Source organism: Dipteris shenzhenensis, chromosome 17 (genome assembly GCF_047967505.1).
Source record: "Dipteris shenzhenensis isolate YYH24624 ecotype China chromosome 17, Dip_SZ_1.0, whole genome shotgun sequence".
NCBI classification, from domain to species: Eukaryota; Viridiplantae; Streptophyta; class Polypodiopsida; order Gleicheniales; family Dipteridaceae; genus Dipteris; species Dipteris shenzhenensis.
In genome coordinates, this window is record NC_141612.1 from 3,102,452 (window position 1) to 3,108,698 (window position 6,247).

The following is a 6,247-nucleotide window of genomic DNA, read 5'->3' on the forward strand; positions in this document are numbered from 1 at the left end:
TGTGAGCTCCTGGGCATTACTATCAGTCTTCCGTTGTGCGTACCCACTGTTGGGTAATTTCTAACAACAATCACACTGCACTGAACTGAGGTCACCTCCTTCTTGCAAGGCTTCAAACATAGTTGTAGATGTAGATCCTCCAATACATCCTCCAGGGTTTTCTCTGAAATCAAGTGCCATCTCCTTGGCTATGATACCATGTTAGAGATTAACAGTTAAAGGGACTTGCTTTCTAGGCTAAAATCAAACAACAATGTGCAACAAAGAATACAGTTTATGATAAGCCCACAAGATCACTTAGTGACATCGATCCCACTCAGTGTGTGTGCACAAGCATGTGAAAAACTCAATGTTCAGATCTGAGGTTAGACAATGAGATGTTTGACCAAAACGCAATTATATGTCCAGATATAGGACCAAAGATGAATAAAAAAGGTAACTCACAACCTACTCACGTGGACAATGGGCTGCTGCTCCACTGGTGCTAGATCTAAGCCTCCAAGTGTTGCCCAATACTCTTGCTCTCTGCACCTGCTGCTTGCCTCCAAGTGAGATCTTCAGTCGCTTAGGGAGGACCCAAAATGCCTTCTTCAACACCCTTTCTGCTGTGGATGTTTTGCTCAATGATCTAATGGCTTGCTGGAATACTCTCTGTTTGCTTATGTCTTTGCTTGTCACATGCACCCCTGCACTTGGGTGCAATGTGACACACTGGCTACATCGACAGGTGCATAATAGTTCCCTAATATGAGATTTTGTCATATGTTGTGAGCCCTTGTCCAGGGACAGTTAGGCACAAGCTACGTAAGTCAGTCTCTCAACCTTAGGTCAAGTCAAACAGATCAGTCATTGTTCACTGGTACCCACTGGAGAACAGTAGGGTAGTGTTTCCGTCTTAGGATTAGAGATAGGTTTAGGTCCAACCTTAGGATAGGAGCCCTTTTGGGCCGACTCGGGGCTGTAACAATGAAGAGGAATGGGCTGGGGAAGGGCTGCCTTTATAGGCTTCCCTGCACCCCACCCTAGGCTTTTATGGGGCAAAGGGCCTGCAAAGCCAGCCCAAACCAGCCGACTGAAAGTCAGCCAGTTTGGGGCTGGTTGGCTCAGCCCCAGGACCCCTATTTAAGGGGAAGCTCCTTGCCTTCATTCCTCACTCAGCTCCTCCTGCCTTCGGCACTCCTACAGCTCCCCTCCAGCCCCTCTTGAGCAGCCTGACACTTCCAGAAGTTGGCCTGGATAGCCAACACCATGGCTATATCCTGGGTGGATCATAATCAAAACTAAGATGGATCTGCTTGCGCTGCCCACATGGCAGCCAATGTTCCTACCGATGTGGCACACCCTCTTTCCCTCAATAATCCCCCTATCTTTCTGCAGGTATCACTCAGCCATGCTCTCCTCATTTGGGGGACTCACATGTGGGGAATTAACCCTTATTGTCCTACAAGGATCGAATATCAATTGGCTTGAAAAGGTACCGCAATGAACGTCTCATCCACAATGAACTTGCTGCTGGTCCTTGTCTCCTCTTTGGACTTAAACTCCTTAACAATTGCCCATCTTGTTGCAATTGAAGCATTTGAGTCAAAGGATCCTTCCCTTTTACCATCCTCCAAACATCCTAGCTTCCCTTTTACCATCCTCCAAACATCCTAGCTTCCCTTTGTGCTTTGTCTAGCATTTTCAATACCTTGCCAACGTCATCACCATTGTACATCTTCATTCCTAAAGTGTCATAGCCCCAACCTCTTCAAACAAGATTGGGCTGCTCCTTTGCCCCATGGTCAATGCTAAGGTAAAGCTTTGATAGGTGCAAGATAGCTTGCTTAGAGCAATCAATTCCAAAGATTTGGAATCCATAGAGGCCAAATCTGCGATTTTAAGGGCATAAAGCTGGTTCTATAGGTTCAAGATCCTTGTTGAATGATGTGTCCCACAATGGTCTTTGCCAATGACCTGACGACACTTTGTGTGCAATAGCACAATCTGGATCATCCTTGCTTGTCTGAATTGATAAGTCAAGATGCATCCGTCTTTTCCCATGCTTCATGTACCCCTAGATCTAGACATGTAGATGTGGTACCTGTCCTATCGCTTGGGGCTTCACATAGCTTGTCATCTTCTAAGATCTCCTCTTATATACAGATGTTGTCTACAAAGATAAGGGGAAGCATTCCTGCTTTAACCATTCTTGATGGAGGGTGTTCTTTAAGATAGAGGGTAGCATGCGGTGTTGACCCTGGGTCAAGCTAACTAGTACGTGGTCACAGAGCATCGAATACGGATAGCGGGAGCAGCAGTCGAGCATCGACTTGCAGCAATCTTCACACAGGCTAGTTAGGCCCATCAAGTTTGCCTTTCCCAAACTTTGGGGATAGGAAGGCAAGTAGTAATTGGTTGAGTTTCCTCCTTTGCTGAAGAACTGAACTAAAAAGCAACTGTGTGGAAAAAAGAGAAAAAATGAAAGTACACATTTCCGTACAATAGACTGTGTATACCTTTTGGAGAGGCTGCTTGGGATCCCTTGATCTCCTTTGAGAACAAGCACAAATGCTGCTAGAGTGGGTGCAAGTCATGGCTTAGCTGGGGAGTAGAAAGTGGAGTCAAGGCAACTCCCTTAGCTTCTTGTAGGCACCTTCCTCAAGACCTCTCTAGAAATGAAGCTGGGCTTTTATACTATGTAAGAGAATGGCCATGCCATATGCCAGCCCAGGGGTGGACATGCACACAATGTCTGCAGGAGGTACCATGGAGCAAAACACATACACATGGCCTACATCATATGGTGACCAGAGGTGTTTACAAAACACAATAGTTTATTTCATTCATTACACGAATACAGGTCTGATGCATGACAATGCTCAAAGCATAAATAGATGCATTTTTCTACTCTCTCCCAGCTAGGCCAAGAAATGCATGTAGCACTCAAGAAGCAATTTCAGAAATACGACTGTAGAAAATGTAAAAGCAGATCTACAATTACTCTCCTGACAATAAACCGACTAGAATGCTGTAAATCTGCTGCTGAACGCTAAATATAAAATTCTAAGTCATTACAGTACTCAGATTCTGTTTGCTGTCCTGGCTAACTATACCTCGAGGCAGATTCTAAACATCCGGGATAAGAGTGTATAAAGCCGCATAAAGCTAAATAGAGATCAATGTAGGCTTTAGAGGAAAGTTACCTTTTGAGCTTTTGCTTCCAACTTCAAAAGCACAAAATTCAATTTCAAAGTAATTGTAAATAATTTTTTAAAACTTTTCCTTCACTTTGCTGCTTATACAATCATTTTAAATTCTTCCTTTTTAAGTACACAGCAACAAATTTGATGCAACCCTCACAAGGACACCAATTGGAACATGACACCTGCTCAAACTCCAAAGTAAGCCTTTTTTCCCAACTTGCTTTTGCAGACAGGTCAAGCTTTCCTATAACCAAAGACTATTATTCAACCTCAGAGCAGACGTTAAAGGATGTGGATTCATTTCAGCTGCCCATCGGATGCAGCACCTGAATTTAAGTCCACAGGGAGGGGAGGACCACCCTCTCCTAACATGCATCTCTAGCAATGTGCGCACAGTAGAAGATATGGATATGCAAAGCCTTGTCCACCAATTATAGTCCATCGCACTGCTATTACAGGCACCCTGTGACGTTCAAGTCAATTCTTCAGATTAAACAACGATCCATTGAGCAGGATCACCTGGTCTTTCAAGGTCTGCCCAGTTCAATAAGTTTATTCAATCACCAAAGGGAGTCCTTGAGTAGCAAAGAGCACAATGTGCTAGAAGTACCCACCATCACTATTCAAGATTCAGGGGATGGACCCAAAATTGTATTCCAGGTAGAACGAATCGTCCACTCAGCAAACATTCAGTCCAACAAGACCCAGAATTGGAACAAGTGTGGCATCCTTGATGGCAAGTAACAAAAAGGAATCATGGGGGCTGCAGGAGTTCTAGACAACTAATTGCACTTACAATCTCAAGGTTATGCTAAACACCCTATGGCCTCACTAAAGGTCAATGTCAACTGATTTGTCTGAGTCACGCCACAATCAAACTGAAATGTAACACATCCAACCCATTGGAGCCAAGTAACCTAAATTACTGTTTAGTTTCAACCTAAAACCCTTATTCTAAATTAAAACATTTAAAAGAGAAATATATTATAAAATCAAGCCTAAACATTGCTTCACGGGTCCAAAACGATCCCAAACTCAGTAAAACCAGGAGTTAAAGTCCACCCACAGGCTCGCCTCTTATTTCTAATTTCCAGCAGAGGTCCATATTGCTTTTAAGTATTTCAAATGAAGTTGCAGTAGACCATATTGCTTTTGAGTAATACAATGAACTTGCAGACTTGATTGGTTGTTTCAATGCGAATTCTGAAGTTCATAGAGAATTGCATAGCAGTTGACTACTCTTTTTCTAATGAGAATATCAATTCGCTGCTAAAATCTGCAGCCTGACCCTCTGGAAAGCTCTCCGCTACGCTTGTAGAATTACAAATAGGTATTGTCCGCATCACCAACGCAGCCATAGTGCATCACCCTGTAACTTACGTTGACCGAAGTAAACTGACTCTAAGAACCACTATAATGGCTGTGGCTGGCATCAATAAAATATTTCACGGTGGCTGGATGGAAATCGCTCTGAGTTTAGAAAGTATGTCCAGTGTACTCGAGCGACCAAGGCTGTTCTTCATTTGCTAAAAACTTATCACAAACACCAATGCGGCATGACACAATAAAGAAATGCAGAGAAAAAGCTGGGCATTTCAGGAAAAGAAAGCATTGGGTTCCCTGTACGCTCCTTATGAGAAAAAGATCGTTGGCGGAGTTAACACCCTTCAAGGGGAATTTTCAATAGACAGAAACCGCGACGTCAAGAGTTAAGGGCCTTAACCGTCTACATATCAATACATACAAAAAGTCCTAACTCTACAAACGACGCATTCTGCGCAAGTGAAGAATGCAAAAGTGCAAGCCAGAGTTACCAATGTGGACGAATGCAAGGCGGTGGCTGTCACTACACACAGACAGAGGGCACTTGCAGAATCGTTGACTGAGGAGGAACGTGCACCCTTGTACCTCTTAAGCCACCCATCCGCCGTGGAATCTCATCACCATCTACTAGCAGCTGATCTTGCTAATTGCAAGCAGCTCAGCATCCATATCCACCCCAGATCCACCAGGACAGCTTCCTGGAGTGTCCAGACAGCTCCCGATCAGTTGGATTACTGATGCGGAGCTTCTATTCATTTAACGTTGGAACCAGGTGCAACTGTTGTACTTTTTTTAAGGTCTTGGGCCGATTTTCTGCACAGCAACAGAACAAGACGTGTTCCATTTCATTTCATTCTAATTCAAGTTTGATGCGCCCAGCGCGTGTATCTCGCTGAAAGAATATTTTCTTTCTAGACAACAAAACAAAGAGCACAAGTGCATTTTCTTTCCACAAAACAAGGGAAATCATATAAATGATGAAAATAGTTCATAAGGCCTGCCCAAGATCCAAAATAAGGAAAAAGAAGATGAATTGGATGGAGAGAGAGAAAGAGAGAGAGAGATTTCCGAATGTGTGTGAGAGAGAGAGAGAGAGGGGATAAGAGAGAGACAGAGAAAGTAGAGAAAAAGATGGAGAAATTTAAGGGATGAAAATAGCAAGAGAAACTTGCACCAATCAAAAAAAAGACAAACAAGGTGAATTTCATTCAAGAGGCCTGTCCTGGTGGGGTTGAAGTTGTAGTGTATACAATAGAATGGTCAAACCAATGAGCAATGTTCGTGCCGAATGTTTGGTTTTGTGAGGTCTTATTCGTTCAAATATGATCTAATGTTGATCCGTAAGCGGTAGTTTTTTTTTTCCCCAAAGAAAAGAACCTTCCATTAATGCTTGAAAGACCTGGGGTCCCACGCTCCCAAGCGGAGCAGAGGGTGTAGATGATATCCTGCCAAATGGCGACCAAGGTAGCCGAGGGTGGAACCAAATGCTCACCCATCACCTGGCTGCAACGAGCAACCCAAATGTTCCACGCAGCAATACTGGCTACTACCTCCCATACACTATCCTCCGGAGAAGGAGGAGGAACGAAACTATCAGGGTGGACCACCTCATGGAGCTCTATCCTCTAAATGCTATGACCCTGTATCCAATAAGCTGGGGAGATCTCATCAATCTAGAACGTGTGTCCTCCCTCAGTCAACCAGGCCACCACCCCCATGTGTAGTCCCTTTGAAGGCTC

The 6,247-nt window shown here is 43.9% G+C and overlaps 1 protein-coding gene across 2 annotated transcripts in view; it reads right to left on the reverse strand.

The window, feature by feature from the left end:
• Nucleotides 1–5,543, reverse strand: part of LOC147891529 (uncharacterized) — a 34,487-nt gene extending 28,944 nt beyond the window's left edge. Inside the window, exon 1 of one of the 2 annotated variants that reach the window (XM_087388323.1) lies at nucleotides 5,094–5,543. The gene's annotated coding sequence lies outside the window, so the exon portion shown is untranslated. Of the gene's footprint in view, nucleotides 1–4,999 lie in introns of both variants that reach the window. The other variant, XM_087388322.1, reaches the window with a different exon arrangement.
• Between the last annotated feature and the right edge of the window lie 704 nt (nucleotides 5,544–6,247).